Source organism: Miscanthus floridulus, chromosome 14 (assembly GCF_019320115.1).
Source record: "Miscanthus floridulus cultivar M001 chromosome 14, ASM1932011v1, whole genome shotgun sequence".
In the NCBI taxonomy this organism is placed as follows: domain Eukaryota; kingdom Viridiplantae; phylum Streptophyta; class Magnoliopsida; order Poales; family Poaceae; genus Miscanthus; species Miscanthus floridulus.
Genome location: NC_089593.1, coordinates 38,546,981 through 38,565,173, shown reverse-complemented (window position 1 = coordinate 38,565,173; position 18,193 = coordinate 38,546,981).

Genomic DNA, 18,193 nt, shown 5'->3' with positions numbered 1-18,193 from the left:
TCTCCAACTGCATCGCGGCGCGCCATGCCGCGTGTCTCTCGGCCTCTGCGAACGACCGAGGCTCGCCGTCGTCACACGCAAGGTGCAACTGCGCCTCCAGGTCGTGAGGCACCGTCCCGGCACCTGGTCGCCGAGAAGGTTCTCCACGTACGGTACCGCAACGGCTCGCCGTCGTGGTACGCGTCGACGCGCTCCTCGTCGTGAGAGAGCGGAGTAGCGAGCTCAACCGGGCCGTGCTCGACACGAGCTGGTGGTGGAGTAGACGTGCCCGGAGGTGCCTGTCGGTGCTGGAGTGCGTGGCGTTGCCGGCTGTGGTGGAGCCGGCGAAGAACTCATCGCAGCCGAGGTCCTGGCTGGAGAGCGTGGTGCTGTCGGAGTAGCAGGTGCCGGGGTCGGTGGAGGCTCGGGACTGGGGTAGACGCGCTCGCCGAAGAAGAACTGCCTACTCCCCCCCCGCTCCCTCGAAGTGGACGTACTCGACAGTGAAGTCGTCGTACGTCGGAGCCGAGCCGTCGTCCACCGCCTTGTCCCACGCCCATCCTCGCCCTTCGTCGAACACAACGTCGCGCGCCGTGCGCACACGCTGTGTCTTCGGGTCGAGGATGCGGTAGGCCTTCGAGCCCTCCGCGTAGCCGATGAACACATTCTGTGCATAGTTGTTCATGTTTCTGTGCAAATGCTTGACTCATAAAAGAATGCGATGATCCAGAATCAAATAGAACAACTGCAGGGTTTTTGTTGACAGGAAACTTACCAGCAGTGACGGGCTCTCCTTCTGGAATTTCATCCACTGTCGTACTATGCACTCTAGCATTATAAGTCTGCTGCTTCTTCTTGGGCGGGTATGGACAAAACCTTGAGAAATGACCAGGTTGATCACAGTTATAGCAGGGTCCTCTTACTGTCCCAGCAGATCCCACAGCTCCCTTGGAGCTGCCTTGTACCGCGGTTGCGGCTGCTTTGTTGGGTTGTACTGCCATCTTGTATGGCTTTTGAGGTCCACGGAAATTCTGACTTCTTGGCTGAGGTGGCCGAAACCTAGCGCCAGGTGCCGATGGGCGATATGGGGGATGACCTCCCATAGGGGCTCTAGCTTGAGACGGCCCACCTTCAAAGGCTCTCTTGCGTGTCTTGGCTGCGGTGCTGGCGTTGTTATTCTTCTCCTGCTTCAGACAGTCGCTGATGAAGTCATTGAATCTGACGCGGTTGTTGGTACCAACATGCTTCATCATTTTTGGATTGAGACCCCTCTTAAAACTAGCTATCCTTTTAGCATCTGTGTCAACCATGTCGGGAGCATAGCGACACAAGTTGTTGAAGGCATGCAGGTATTGCGTCATGGTTTTGGTGCCCTGCTTCAACGCCAGAAACTCTCCCAACTTCATCTCGGTCAGCCCTGGTGGAATATAGGCTCCATAGAAGGCCTCAGCAAACTATCTCCAAGAAATCTGAGCATTTGGAGGGAAGGTAGTACGATGGTGCTTCCACCACATTCCCGCCGGTCCTTGCAATTGAAGTGCAGCATACTCCGTTTTTAGAACCTCAGTCATCCTCAACACACGGAATTTATCTTCCATCATGTTGATCCATTCCTCAGCATCGAGTGGCTCTATTGCTTCCTTGAATACTGGCGGCCTGGTGTCCATGAAATCTTTGAAGCTGCTATATTGGTTCACTCCCATGCCACCACCTTGATTGTTACCATGTTGAACGTTGTTGGCGATGGTTCGAAGAAGATCCTCCATGTTCTTCTGGGATTGTTCCGCGTTGCGCTGACTCCTGAGCAGCTGTGCGAGGAACATCTCGGGGGTAAACGGGGGAGGAGGTGGCAAATGCGGTTCATGGGGAGGTTCATTGTTGTTGCCGTGGTTTCCACCACCACCACCACCACCACCGGTCCCCGCACCGTTGGCACCGGGCTCAGCGGCCTCATACGTGGTTCGGCGAGTGTTTGTCATCTGCATATTTCAGCAACAAGTAACGATTAAGTGAAGCTGTAATAATTACGAGTGAAGGAAAAATTTATGCCGTACTGAATTTACTGGAGAGAATAAACTCATACAATAAAACAAAGGCACAACCATCGCATCCCAATTAAAACAACAGCACTTAATCGAATTGCTTCAACGGCAAACATTGCGTCCATACAATCACATTGCCAGCATACATACACTAGACTTTTTATGCGTTCAGATATCGCATTCGAAAATCAAGTTCCAACCACATGCCAAGTCTCATACGTTCGAAGCAACATACGATAGATTACGTGCCAACAAAAGAAATGCCATCGCGACGAGACCTAGATACTAGCGCAAGGCAACTAGCCTACTCCTCGGGGCCATCATCAGGATCGGAGACGTCACCATCGCCTCCAGGTGAAACTGCAGGCTCATCCTGGTTGTCGTCGTCGATGTCCATGCCAACGGCATTCGGTGGAGCATATGGGCCAACCCCATTGTAGAGCGCGTGAAACTCCTCGTGCAAGTAGCCGTTGTATTCCTCTAGCTCATCGACCCTCTGCAGCAGAAGGTTTCTTGCGTTCCAGGCTTCATTCCTTTCCTGAACTAGCTGTCCAATTATGCGGTCTGCATTGTTGTTGGCTTGAGTCAACGTATGCACCCGCTGCATAGCTCTATCACCTCTCTCAACTGCCTGATCTCGCTGTAAGTTCATATCAGCCAACTACTCCTGTAAGCTAGCTATAGCACGTGCCTGTCTCTTCTTCTGCTTCCTCCCTTTGAGCTTATCCTCACTATGCAAGCCAGTCAAAGTCCAGTAGGTACTCTCGAGACCCTCATACGCTCTAATGGCGGCGAACATAGCACTCATTGCCTGGTTGTCGCTAGCCTGCCCCTCAGCTGGACCTCTGACTAACGCACTTCCTTGAGGCTGAACCCAAATGGCATCACGAGGATCATCCCTAGGAAAAGTACCAGCCAGAGCTACTGCAAGCTCACTAGGAAATTGGCTCATAATGTCCCTGATGACACGGAAGGCTGCTCCCTCTGCACCCTCAGCTAGAGTGCAACCCTCAAACTCCAAATGCCAACCATCCCAATCTGGAGCATCACCGAGAGCGGGAACCGTGATCTCCACCATCGCGAGTCCATCCTCTGCTAACTGGCTCTCGTTCCAAGAGTACACCGGCTCTTGACCCTCTGGGTACCCCACATCATGGAGCACTCTCCAAAGCAAAGTTGGCATGCCAAACTCGCTCAAGAAGGTGTCCGTGGTGCGGTGCTCCCTCAGGGCCAACGGACGTCGAGGTGCTCTTCCTCCGGTGGACTTACGAGCGGTCTGCTTCGTGCGGGCCATCTGTAGCAAAAGTTCTTTTATTACCTCGGGGAAACATATTTTTGGTGATACAACTTTTATCAAAATGAGATAATCAATTTATAAGGGGAGGAATGCATGAGATGAATGAGATGCACAAGTAACATGATGTATGTACGTGTCGTACGTTCTCACAAACTTAGGAAATAAATAATTTCTAACGACGAATTCGGTGGCATACAACGATCTCTCAATACGTAGCTAATACGTTCTACACGATAGCATTGTTATGTACCTGCAGAAGATTCATTTCAGCCCAAATTTCCAATGAATGCATAAAAGCAGTAAAGTTTTATCTACACGCTCTACACAAATCTCCAGATACGTGTACAACGGTAGTAACTACCTGAACCATCGTCCTACTGATGGCATCGCCTCAACAGACAGAAGACCCATTCATGAGATATCTTTGTAAAACATGCATAGAACATGTAACTACTCCAGCATCATATAAGCATTCACCCTAGATCGGCGGTGTATCCGATCATGCTCTCACAACTCACACTTACCGAGGCGTAGAGGCAAATGATCCATACAGTACCACTCAAACAAGTGGCACTCATACAATAGCACACCGTATGAGCGACGAAAGAGAAATATGATGCAAGAACCCCAGGTCAGTACTTAATTAAGCCACCTAAAGTCCTTAACTGGGCGTAAAGGATATGATCACTGGCACACTTTATAGTTTAAAAATCACGTTTTCCAAATGCCTTTTTGTTTTAAATACACTTGTGAACAGTAACACGCTAAACCATGCTCTGATACCAGCTGTGACAGAACCGACCAATTATACGAAATTAAGTAAGAAAATCATCCACCAGAGCAGACGATTGAACAAACTTAAGCCCGTATAACCCGGTAGTCCGTGAAATCACGAAGGATTTCAAACCAACTCGTGTCCCAGCCATGATCGTAATAAGTTTAGCGGTCACCATCACAACTTACATAAAAGTTCGCATCACAGGTACATCAGAGTTTAAACATAGTTATTACAAACCAGTTCGAATAAAAGTAGCGGAAGTCATTTGTTCAAACCACACACACTCACGCGGAGTTTAAATATAGTGCCAGCGAATGATCATCTCCAACAAAAGCATCAGATGAGACGTAAGGAATGACCATGCCCATGGTCCTAAGCATCACCCATCGCAGGATAAAGGCAGTTGATACAGTAGCCGTAATACATCTGCCCATCTGCAACAAGTGGGAATAAAACCCTGAGTACGAGAAGGTACTCAGCTAGACTTACCCGACATAACCAAAAACAAATGACACCAAGGATTATGAAGGGCTTTATAGTAGGGTAGCTGACTCATTTGCAAAAAGAAGCATTTTTAGCATTTCGAGAACCTTTAGAAAAGCATTTTTGCCAAGTTAATTATTATTAACCTGTCGACTAGATTTGCACCTATACTAGAGTGAACATGTGATTAAGCAGATAATGATAACCAACGATCATTAAATAACTTCCATACTGTCATATCCATTAAAACTGTCCAAGTGTTCCATAAACATTTACTACGATGAAGTAACTCAAGTCAAGTGCTCACTATCCAGGAGCGATGGCGATTCGAATCGATTCCTAACCAGCTGGTGATTTATTCCTTACACAAACCTCACTCACCCGCTAAAGTGAGATATTGATCACCGAGTCAACTTTCCAGGAATCTCGAGTTTGCCAGGAACCACATGTACCCGGGGGCCGACCGACTGCACTTTGGTCTTATCATCCCGCCCCCGTGTCCTACCACACCTGCTCCGGCATAGTGCGTTGCGAGCAATCTACTCGGCCTGAAAAATCTCCCAGCTTCGCGGTCGGAAGGTACTTTATCCGGCCAGCTAAATGTAAGGCATGCGTTCAACATAACTTGAGGCCCAACAACGGTCGGTCCTTAATCGACACAGACGGAAAATACTACAGTCCAAAACTCTGCAAGTCTCCGTCCGGTCTCAACTTCATTTAACACTTAGTTATACCATGACTTCATAGTCATCCAAGCAGATCCAGGTAACCACCTATAGCTCGCAGGTGACAGGAAATCACCTGACTTCTACCGGTCTAAGCCAGCTAAGCATTGACTCAACTGCGGATACCAGGGTAACAATGATATAGTATAACAAAGGTAAGCAAGGTATAATACAGCAACGGTTGCAAACAACTCCTGAACGTAATGCATCAATTAAAGTAAAGCATTTAATTAAATAATTGCAAACCGGGAGAAAAATGCTCCGGGGCTTGCCTCTCTCGAAGGAGCTCGGGCGGTGATCGGGGCACTCCGGAAGTTCCTCAACGTCCTCCTCGTCGGCTTCTGGCACTTCCTGCTGCTGCACCTCGAGCTGCTCCTCGGGCTCCTCGGGTATGACGACTGGGTTCTCGGTTTGTGATCCTGTATGATGCAATGCGCGTAAGTGATTATGCAAATGGTGCATCGAAGGAGATGAATGCAATGGATATGTTTAAATGCAAGGTAGTCAACATCATCCAAGAAATTATACTACAAGCACATGTCATCTACTGCATTCTCTTCTACTACTAATATGTTAAGTCAACATATTTTATGAAATGCCTCAAAGATACACCAAAGATATTATTATTAACTAATCTTGTATTAAAGATGATTATTTTTAATTCCTTTTAAATTAGGGCTACAACAGCAATCTATATTTCTGGTGCTTATAAAAATATGAGAAAATTACAGTAGCATGGTACTATTCTAATTAGACTACCATCAGATTTTCATGGTGTTTGAATGAGTGAATTAGCCTACACAAAAATCACAAACTATGACATGATTTTGTACATAAAAATACATTGAACTGTGAAAGTGTCGAACAACAGAATTAATATTTTTCCTAGGTTCTTTATAGCATACAATGACTGTACAAAAATTATCACATGCATGTTTTATACAAAATTTGTTCTCTAGCAAAAATAACAAAACTCAGCCATTAAAAGTACTTGAACTACACCTCAAAATTTTCCCACAGCACATGCATGAAACATATTTTTCCTAGGAAGTACATGACATAATAAGATTAACAAACTTGGAATCATATTTTTCTGAAGACTATAGATTTTTCTACACATTTTTCAAGTTATCAGCAATATCCATGATTAAATAAAACCCTACAGAAGAGTATTTCAAAAATGACATGCACAATTTTTTCCCAGTAGATCTGATGATAAGGAACCTAGAAAAGTTTGTTTCAACAAATTTGGAGCAAGTTTGATCACCCAAACATTTTTCAAACCATTTTAGATTTCAAATAATAAAGAATAAAGGGAAATCAAATCACTTAAACGTTACTGGGCCAGCCCGTGGAAACGAACTGGCCCACGGCCACAACCGGCCTACGCGGCCCGAGCGCGAGGGAGGGGGAGACGGCCCAACAGGGCGTCAGCCCATGGCCTGGCTCGGCCTGGCCAGCTGAGGCAGAGTGCCCCGCCGGCGCGCGCGCTGGCACGGCGGCGCGGCTCGGCCAGTGGCCGGCGGCCATCTCCGGCCACGGCAGCGCAAGCAAGCGAGCGCAGGAGGTTCGCGAGGCATTGGCGAATGCGAGCAGGCAGCTAAGCAGGGTGGAGAAGGGGAGGAAGGGGGAGTCCCACGGCGGCCGAGCACGGCGGCGCCATGGCCGTCGGTGGCGAGGCGCGGGGAAGCTCACCCTGGGCTCGGAAGGCGGCGCAAGCGCGAGCGTGAGTCGAGGGAAGGCGAGGCGGAGTTGTGGGCGCGAGCAATCGGGGAATGGCGCGGTGGTGCGGGAGCTCGACGCCGGCGGAGCTGCGGGGGCGGCGAGCGGCAGAGCTCGAGCTCTCGGCTCTGGAGGGGAGGAGAGGAAACGCGGGCGGGAGTGAGCGAGCGCGCGGGCACCAGCAGGTGAAGGCGGGCGCGTGGGCGCGGTGTCAGGCCGCGGCTGCCGCGCGGCGGGCGACGCCGGCGTGTGGTCGCCACGCGACGGAATTTCTCTGCCGCGGTCGCGGCGTGGCGCAGCGATGGGCGCGTGAGTGCGGGCGAGCGACAGGCGCGGCGCGAAGGCAGGCCGGGCCACTGGTGCGGCTAGGCCGAAAACGAGGCGCAAGGCCCACGAAGGTAAAAACAAGATTTTTCAAATTAATTTGAATTCCTTTTTCATTCAAACGAATTTTTGGACTAAATCAAAGCAGTTTCAAACTTTGGGCCAAAAATAAAAGTTGCTCAAAATTTTATCCTCTACAAATACCAACGTCCAATTCATTATAGATTTTGAATTATAAAATTAAAGTAAATTTTGACTTAAACCCTAATGTTTGGAGAATTATTTTTAAAGCAAAATTTGACAATAATTCAAATACAAACCTTGCTCCAAAAATTGTGATAAACAATTCTAGATGATTTACAATCATAACCAAACAAGTTCTACTAACCTAGCAAACAAAATCAGGGCAAAACAATTCTAACAAAGGCATGCAACATTCAGGTTTCACAACATGTTTCAGATGTTTCGAAGCAGTGTTTCACTTGTTATTCACATGATTAAGCATGTATGATTTGGATGCTTGATGATGCATGATATGCGTGATTTGCAGTGCCTAAATGTAGGCATAACACCGGGGTGTTACAATGTCGGGCCGGCACGGCACGCCGTGCCTCCCGTGCCGTGGCGCTGCGGGCCTCGTGCCTTGCCATCAGCCCAAGCACAGGCCTGTGGGCTGTTTTTCGTGCCGGACCGGCCCGAGAAGCATAGCCCATTCAGCGTGCCGGGCCAGCCCGGGGCCCACGACGAATTGCGAGCAGCCAGAGAGCGGGGGAAGGGGAGGAAGCGTGAGCGAGCAGCCGGAGATCGTGGCGTCGGGGCGGAGCTCATGGCCGGATCTGGCGTCGGGGCGGAGCTCGTGGCCGGATCTGGTGTCGGGGCGGAGCTTGGGGCCAGCGCGCTCGTTCCCGCGGCGGCCGAGGCGGGACTGCGGGAGGCGATGGTGGCGCTCTACGTTGGATCCCACGAGAAGAGAAGGGGATGGAGGGGATTCGGCGAGCCGCGGGGAAGCAGGAGCTCGAGGAGTCGGCAGCGACGCGCGAACACGAGGTTGCGCGGCTACTGTGGCACGAGCAACCAGAGAGAGGGGGAAGGCGGAAGGGGAGGAAGCGCAAGCAGCTGGGCCACAGACGACGCAGTAGGGTCACCGGAGTAGCCGGCATGGCTCCCGCGCCGCCGTCGCTGGATGAGAGCGCTGGGTGCCTGGGAGGCTCGGGGAGGAGTGGAGGGAGTTAGGGTTCGGGGGTGGGATGGCCGGATGGGGCTGCGGCGCTGCGCGGGGGAGAGCTGCCGCGTGCGGCGTGCAGGTGCGGCTTATATATGAGGAGGGGGGAGGCCAACTGGGCCACGGGGAGGGGAGGAGTGAGGAGGGGGAGGGGGGTGGCCGGGCCGGCTGACTCAAGTCGGGCCGTGCCGTGCCAGCCCACGGGCCTGAGCAGCGGCCCAGGCACAGCCTGCTGCCTCGGGCCGGGCCAGCCCGGGCCCGCATGTCACCGGGTCGTGCCGTGCTCGTGTCGGGCTAAAAAAGCGGGCTTCGTGCCGTGCCGTCGTGCTTCGGGCTGCATGGACAACTATAATCACAACCAAAGGAATATATGGAAGATGTGTATTTTTGTTTGCCTTTATTTCGTAATTACCAAATCTATAACAAAGATAGAGCTGGGATTATGTGAATTTCTAAGATGAAAACTACTGCCACTTTCTTCTAGCTTTGCAAGTGCATCCAAATGCTCATGCATGTAAGATGCCAAATTGGAAATAATGTTGAACCTATCATTGTTAGAATTAGATTCTCTTTGAGGGAGAATAGAAGAAAAAAAGGGAGTCCTAATCGCTTGTGATTCCGATGAATATATAAAGTTGCTCGATCGACATGCAAAGTGCACAAGGAATGATCTTTAAGGTACATTAGTACCCTCCTTTATCTTTCTATCAGCTGAATGTCCTCTGGATCGGCTAGAATGTTCGGTGGGTCTTGATGTTAGAAGGCTGGATGGATCGATCGTCCTGCAATCTATCTCTCTCAAGGATATAAAAAAGATGCATGGATGATCCGAGCGCTCCTTTTTATAATCCAACACGAATTTGGCTTGCAATCATTTTGCGTTATTCTTGCTTTCGGTTTTTGTTTCTCCTCATCTATCTGATCCTTTGCATATCCACATCACTTTATTCTTGAATACCTTGCAGCCGGTTTGCTTTATTCTTAGGCTAAAATATAATTCCAGTGACCTTTTGGTGCCATCCTTTTTGGTCCTGTGCTAATTCTTTTCTTAGCCTTTGAATTTTAGCTTTTTTTTTATAATTTCTTTGAATTGTAGTTGATGCTGGTCTCCTGATGACCAAGAATATTTGACACAGATACTAAATGATTAGGGGAAAAAGGGTACATGAAGGAGGTCATGTATGATAAAGAATAGTGCTCACAGAAACAATTTCCCTGCATTATTATTTTGGGAAAATTGCGTTCTTGCCTTTGTTCAGTATTCCAATTGTGATTTTGCCCTTCTTTTTTTAACTTTGTAATTTTACCCTCGCTTTTTTCAAACGAAGCTCCCGTCTACCCTTGCTTTGTAACACCGTCTAAAATGCTTGGATTAAATGGTAAAAGAAAAGAAAAAGAAACGACACCTACATGAAAAGACAATGATACCTCTTAGTCCCTTTCTCCTTTCTCACCCGTTCACTCGACCCGTTCCCGACGAGAAGTCGCGGCTCGCAGAAGGTTTCGCGGCCTGGCAGCGGCGCAGCTCCTCCTCCCTGCTCCCACTCCCCCCCGGCGTGGCTCATCCTCCCTCCTTCTCGCTCCCCCCCGGCGCGTCTCCTCCTCCCTCCGCCACACTCCAGCGCGCGCAGCTCGCGTGTTAGGGTTTGGGGAGTACCGGCGGCGGCGTGACTACTGGCGGCGGTGCAGCTCATCCTCACTCCGCCCCGCTCCTCCGCAGGCTCGCGCCCATAGTGGCTGGGGCGCCGCGTGGCCTGCGGTGGGCTTCGCCCCGACCCCTCCCCCCGGCTCACGCCCACTGCGGCGCGGCTGGGGGCCTCGGCCGCCGCCCTATCCCCCGCCCCACAGGGTCGCGGCCGCAACATCTGCTGCTCCAGTCAGGCACCTCTGGGATAGCTGCAGGGTGGGCGGAGCGAGCAGCTCCGGTGCCTCGACGTGGCTCCCAGCGGCACCTGGCCATGGCTCCCGGTGGCGCCTGGCAGCGGGTCTCCGCGCCGCCTCCTCCCCTCCTTCCTTCGCTCCTCCTCCCCATGCAGGCTCCCGTGCCCGCCTCCTGCTGCCCCGCTGACGGCGCCGCACCCGGCCACCGATGGGGCCGCCCCGGGCGTGGTCGCGCGCCTCATGGACCTGGAGTCCTGGCCCGCCACCGCCACCGCCACTGCCGCGCCGCCCAGACCGCAGAAGCAGAGGAAGGTCGAGGCGTCGCGTTTGGACGGCGCCGCCGACTCGGCGGTCGTGTTGGTGCTGCCTACGACCCAGAGACGTCGCCCTCCCACGCCCACGCACGCGCCGACGGCGAGGAGCCACCACGGGGCCGACCTGCCGGCTCGTGCACGCGGCCGCGGCCAAGCTGCTGGACCCGAGCGCGCGCGCAGGCGCCAGACTGGCACTCGCGTACGCTTGCTCTTCCCCGCAGCACCGCAAGGATGGCCACGCTGGCGCCTGGCTTCATGGCTCGTCGGGAATGGCCGACGACTTCCTGTCTTGCTCTGACAGCTTGCCCTTGGAGTGTTTTAGTGCTTGTAGTGTTACATGAACCAACTTGTATGGCGGTTACTTTTGCTGAAAAAACATGTACTGTATGACATTCCTATGTGGTAAGGTACTAAGGTTATCAGTGTATGCATCTACTTATACAGTTTGTTAACCAATGTTCTACATGCATTCTTATACATTGAAGATTTTTGGTCCTACACAAAAGATTATACGAAATATTTCTTATGGCGTTACATCAGTCATCATTATGACCCTTTTGGTCCCAAAATTTTGAATATTTATCAATATTAAATCTGAGTTCAAATAATTGCAAGTTGTGCCAAATATGTGTGACCAAATTTAATCAATTGTCAGCATACAATAAAAAAGTATAATTCCAAATCAGGATAAAATCACAATTAGGCATAACAAACAGGAGCAAAATCGCATGGCATTCATATCCTTTTGTACAAAGTTTAACACCTGTTAGGGGTGGATGACGGAGCAGGGGCAAACTGATGCTTTGTTTTGAAATCATAGAGGTAAATTCACAAAGTCAAAAAAATAGAAGCAAAATCACAATTTCGATACAAAACAAGGATACAAACGCAAGAGCCCATATTATTTTTTTTATCAAACACTCAATTTCCATGCATATTATATTTTTTCATTTTTCAAATGATATGTTAGAAGAAAAGTTGCTACGGCCATTGTTCCCAAAGTTTATTAAAAGTTTTATTACAATTAATAATCTTATTAAAAGTAAGAATTATTGGCTAGCTATATGAAAGTTACACTGTTGGATTTTGTTTTTGCCTAGAAATGCTTTAACTGAAGTAACTTTTTTTTTACCAAATTACATTTCGAACATCGTTTAAAAAAACGAGGACAGTTCAAAATAAAAGGATGTTTGAACATAACTCCGGCCAGACCATCGCGGACAAAACCCCTGCGCCTTTGGATGCATGGACGGCTCTGGTCCCGCTGCTGGACCACCTGATCAGGTGTGCCCCGCTTGAGAGAGAGAGGTCAGAGCTACATGCAGCAAGAGTGCATGCATGCATGCACGCACGCACGCACCATTTGGTTCTAAATTCTGCTGTAATCCCTAATTCTAAGCTTGGAGATCCGAGTCGTGTTGTCGCCCCGAGCCTCAAAAGAGGAGCTTCTTCCTCCGGCATCGCCAACGCCAATCATGCATGTGTGTGCCCTACATGTTGCGTGTTTTGCTCTGCGGCCACAGGGACCTCTGTTGCCAACTTGCCATGCATGCATTGACCTGGGGAAGAAAATGAGAATAAAAAGGTTTGTTTCTTAGTTTTTATATTATATCTTTTCCAGGGTAAAATGGAAATGAACATGGTAAGCAAACATGAAAATAAAAATGGTGAGAAGAATATGGAAGCTAAAGCAAAAACAATTTTGGCTACTCCCTGTTGTTTTCTACATTTCCTCATGTTCCGCCGGTAACAACAAACAGTAAATTCCTTACTTTCATTCCTGAATGTACCGCCAATAGAAATGATTTGAACTCAACTTTTAGAAGTAAAAAAGATCTACAACTTTGTAGTCCACTACTTTTTCATTTCAAATCATTTAAGGCTCGGTGATTTTATGTTAAGATTAATGATTTTGAAATTATCTCTTTTTTGAATTTTTCAAATGACCTAAAGCAAAGTTGGAGTACTCGAAGATTCAGACTTTATTCGAATTTGTTTACGGTCAAATATGCATTAATAGTCACTAGAGTGAATAAGAAAGGAATGTATCATCCACTTAGTCTTAAGTAACTCGAAGACGATCGATGTGGTAAGAAAGCAACACGTGAGGCTTGGAGTTGTGAGTTCAATCCCATGGCCACATGCACGCGTATTTCGTGTGAAAAGTTGTATGATTTGTGAAAGAAACCATGTGACCTATGAGTAGGGATGAAAATGGTACGGATATTTTCCGACCGTATTCGAGACCGAATCCGTTTAAAGAGGTTTAAATCTGTCCGTATTCGAGTTCGGATATTCAACATCTGATACCGTATCCGTATCCGAATACTTAAATCGCATATTTATGATGTTGATATCCAATCGTATCCTATCCGGCATGGTTGACTATATCCGTATTCGAATCCGAATCCAGGCAGAAATATGAAAACAAACGTAATATCAGTGATATCCGTCCGTATCCGATCCGTGTTCATTCCTACCTATGAGGGTAGGCTAGTGAGTCTCTTTTGGATTAAAATTTTTTCTTGATTTGAAAATTCTGAAAAACGATTTACACTGATGGTTTTTGTAAGCATGCCACCAGTGTACATCGATTTACACTGGTGGCAACCTTAAGCCAAATGCCAATGTAAATAAATATTTTTACACATGCAGTTCTCAGATAACATTGGTAAAATATCATGATTGTTATTGACCTTTTATACTGGCTGTTCATAAAACAGCTAATAGAAATCTAAAAAATGTTGTCAGTTATCGCCAGAAGAAATGTTTCGTGTACTAGTGTTCTTTGCCATCTAAAACCTTTAACCCCTGGCAAGCTTTGATGTGACTACACTAAATAATTGCCCAGCTATCTCTATTGAAAACATGTTTAATTCCATTGGACCGACTGGACTTGTGCTCCTGGCCTCCTGCGCACTGTCTTTCTTTACTTTTCCTCGTAGTCTAATAAACATCGATATAGATGTCTTGCCCTTCTTTACTCTTTATTTTTCTTTTCTTTATTAGAAAAAGTCATGTTCTACAGCTGAATACATATTCATGGAAAATCCCAGGGAGTCAGAGAGAGCATATGGTAGGATTTACTCCCAAGATGAAAAATGTTAGAGAAAATATAGTTTTTCTAAGGTTAAATGGATGGGGACACATATGTGTGTTACCGGCCGGTGGCCATGTTTTGAAGAATTTCAAAAAAAGCACCAAGAAATAAAAGAATATACTATTTGAAGCATATTTACCTAATGTTCAACCAATTATATATTTTCATGGAAAACTGAAATTTCATTTTTCCTAATCTCATCATCCAAAAGGTGTCGAATGAGTGGCTGTACAACACAGTTGATCCTGATAATCCCAAACGCTTATCCCTTCTTAACCCCTCAATATCTTTTGATTGCAACGACATGACAAGGACATGTCAAAAACACTGGTAATCACCGGATTAATGTGGTCGGCATGCATCGGATTCTTGGGACCGGCCGTGTATGGCTAACTTGCTGGGACCAATTGCAAATCGCTGTACAGAGGATCTCATAAAACACAAAGGGGTTATGTGCATCATCCCAATTTGTTGTTATGTCACAATCCTTGTTTCTTTTCCCGGCCCGCAGCATGGTTTTCTCTTTCTTTCTTTTTTCCCTTTTTGTTTCTAAAGCTTTTCTTAATATCATGGCGGTGCCACTTTCATTAATTTGTGATATCAGATCACCGATTTCAACTATTTGATAGGATAAATATAATGCGGCCTAATTTTCTTAGTTTAAGCACATCAAATGTTTATTAGACTACGAGAACTGCCATTTTCGACCATCGTTTTGTATATATACATAATACATGTGGCTATGGTTAGTTGAGTTACGTGGTGTGTTACTTGCAAGGGAGGTAACTAACTGGAAACCTTTGTGTTGTGTGTGATCATTTCCTTGGCGTTAAGACACATTAACACCGTACATCCTCTAATCTAATAAATAAATAAATATACCTTAACACCTTCTTCCAATGCAACTGGGATTAGTGTTTGGAGCTTCTTTTAATTTGTGTGCTTTGGTTTCACAGAGGGAGGATGCTAGATTTAGTTAGTTGGAACAATTAACAAATATAAGTGTACTTTGCCTTCAAAGTGTTGCCATATATATGTGTGCCAAAGTTTATATATGTTAATATGTATGTACGTAGGTGCGTGGCCCTGTTTAGTTGCCAGTGCTCCGTTCCGTTTTCTTTACTCCACAATCCATAATCCACATCCGTCCGGCAGCAATACGACAACCATAAGTTTTTCTTCTATATTTTTACAATAATGCTCTGGTGAGGGTGTTCGTCCAGGCGGTTCCCGAGCCTGCGCAACGATCGGGCCCAACAAGCCTCATCCGCTCCCGGTCCTTCACTGTTTCTCCAAAAAGAAAAAAAAATAACGACATTTCCTTTCCCATCACCGCACCGTCCGCACGCATGTGACCGCCTCCATCACACTGCACGCAAGCGACCACTACGGGCGCCTCCATCATGGGGTCAGCTCGCCATGGGCACCCACTCGTCGCGGCCTTCTGCAGCGTAGCGGTGCCGCACCCGAACCCATCCCGCATCCTACTGCTATCCACCTCGCCCGTCGTGGCCACGACATGCACCGCGGCTGACCGAAGACACTGCCGGCAGGAAGTGTAGGCCTGCGCCTGGTGTACGCTGGACCGTTTCTATCGACGTTCCCCTGACCCGAGCTTACTCGTTACCGCTGGTCCCCACCAGGTAGGCCATGGCTGCCGGCGACACTGTCTTTCAAGTGTTCGTGTTTCAGACGCTGTGTTTCAAGTGTTTTATCTGAATGTTTCAGACGTATATTTCAAGTGTTTCATCTTGATGTTACATATGTTGCTATGGCTCTACCTGCAAAACTAGATCTGAATGTTGCATATGTTGCTATGTCTATACATGTATATGTTTCAAATGCATGTTTCAAGTGTTGTCAATGTTTCAACCGTATGCTGTAAATGTTTTATCTGGATGTTTTAAAAGTATATCGGGTGTTGCACGGCGCTGGTGGCTGGCGGACAACGGTCTGCCACAGTCGCCTACTGCTGCTGCAGGGTGCCGTCGTGGGTCACCGTATGGGTGCCCGAGGCTGGTAGATACCTCCGCGGCGCGCATCCGCAAGCGGGGCAGGTGACTGGGAACCACGTGGGTTTCTTCGTGCGGACGTGTGTGGGATGGGTGCGGGGACGCGGGCGCTGGCACTGGGCGGGATGCGGACGCGGGGTGTGGGATGGGATGCAGGCGGGGGCGCGCGAGTGCATCCGGACGCTAGCCCTTCCGATATACCAACCCTTACAACCTAAACTGTTTACCGCTAAGGCCTTGCTTGCTTAGTCTCTCAAAGCTCTTGGAAGGGATAAAAGGAGACTTCAACGCATGAGAGATTTAAATTAACTCGATCCCTTTCAATCCCGCACTAATTCCACCAAGCAAACAAGCCTTAAATAAATAACTGTAAAATGGTACAGCAATCGTTGTTTTCTTCATTTTTAATAAAAATCAAGTTTCTTTTTTTTTGGGTTCTTCAAGTACATGTTGGGATTGAATTGTTAGAACATATTTCTATATTTGTCTTGCATCGTTCTCCCATTTTTAAACATCGTTCTCCCATTTTTAAAAGGCAAAATTGGCTCCTAGTCACTGAAAAAGTGACCACGCTTTATTTGCTACTAGATATCTAAAATGGAGCAATTTGTTGGAGGACACTTTGGTTCTTTATAAATTTACTGGTGAACACTCTCTCCAATAAAAATATTAATTTCTAACTTTTAAGAAGCGAGAAGGGTGGTAAAATATCCTTGTTACCCGTCCCTTTCTTCTACCTTGGTCTCCCTCTTGTGGCTGCCGCGCTCCTGATTGGAGAAGCTCGAGCCGAGGCGACCTATGCGTGTGCGATTGCGCAGGGCCACGTCAGTCCCCGTCGTTCGTCGTGGCCATGTTGGGCCATGTGCCGTGCAGGGCAGGTGGTCCCCGCTATGCCTGGTCGAGCGGGCAGGTCGTGGTGCTCTCACGCCTCCCTGCCAGGTTGGGGAAGGGGTGGGGAGCTCGAGGTGGGGGATTGGCTGCCTCTATGGATTCAGGGGTGGAGAGCTCGGGGTGGGGGATGGGGCCCTCCATGGATCCAGGGGTGGGGAGCTCAGGGTGGGGGAGGGCTGCCGGTGCGTGAGGAGAGCAGGGCGGCGGTGCCTGCTCCAACCGGAGCCGAGCGGGAGCAAGGCAGCGGCGCCTGCTCCAACTTGATCTACCACCTGCTCACCTGTTGGGGCAGTGGCGCCTGCCGAGTGGAGGTTGACCTGTCATGCGCGCCAAGATACGGCTGGACCAGGGAGGAAGAAGGCACCGCCGCCGACGAGAAAGAAAAGAAACGACCGGACCGAGGTTGAAGAAAGGAGCAGGGACAAAAAGGACATTTTACCGCCCTTCTCTCTCCTCAAAAGCTAAAAATTAATATTTTATTAGACGGAGTGTGCACCAGTAAATTTGTAAAGAACCGGTCTGTCCTCCAACAAATCGCTCCATTTTAGATGTCCAGTAGCACAGTGCGGTCACTTTCAGTGTCCTAAAGCTAATTTTGCCTTTTTTAAAAAGGTTCCAAATCTAGTGTCAACATTTCAAGGAATTCAACTATGTTACATGTTGGTCATAAAATAAATTACGTTATATGTTTTAGGAACCATTTTAAAGTTTAATTTATGAGATTATAGTAACTCCTTACTAAGTGGTTTACTATAACGTTATGGTAAATATCCCTATGTGTTATAGTAACCCAACTATAGTAAATATATATTGACATTATCGTAAATTAGTATATAAAATTATGGTAAATGGAGGTGGCTACAGAATAACTTATTCTGTAGCTGGCTACTGAATAGCCTCTCCATATATATATATATATATATATATATATATATATATATATATATATATATATATATATACACACACACACTAATCTACACACACTAATCTATATGTATTGGAGTAGATTGAGTTAGAACTTAGATTAATTTTTATCTCAATCCACTTAAATCCACGTGGAATCAAGTGGATACAAGTGCATAACACAAATCCTCAAGAGTTGTACTACTTAAATTATGAAAACAAACATCGCATCGGACAGCACAGATACGCTTGGCTATATACTCCCAAAAAAGAAGATACGCATGGCTGTGTACTCCCAGTGACAAGTTTTAAATTCTTGGTTTTTTTTTTTTTTTGGAAAATGAAACCGATGTCACAATACAACCGCGAGTTTCGTAATCGCATGAATTATCTTCCAAGAATCTGTTCATAAACAAACCACCGCGAGTTTCGTTAACTTTGACAATTGTTTAGCACGAGTTCTGAATTTGATAGTTTTTGTTGCAAACAAAAATAAAACGCATTAAGAGGCACAGAA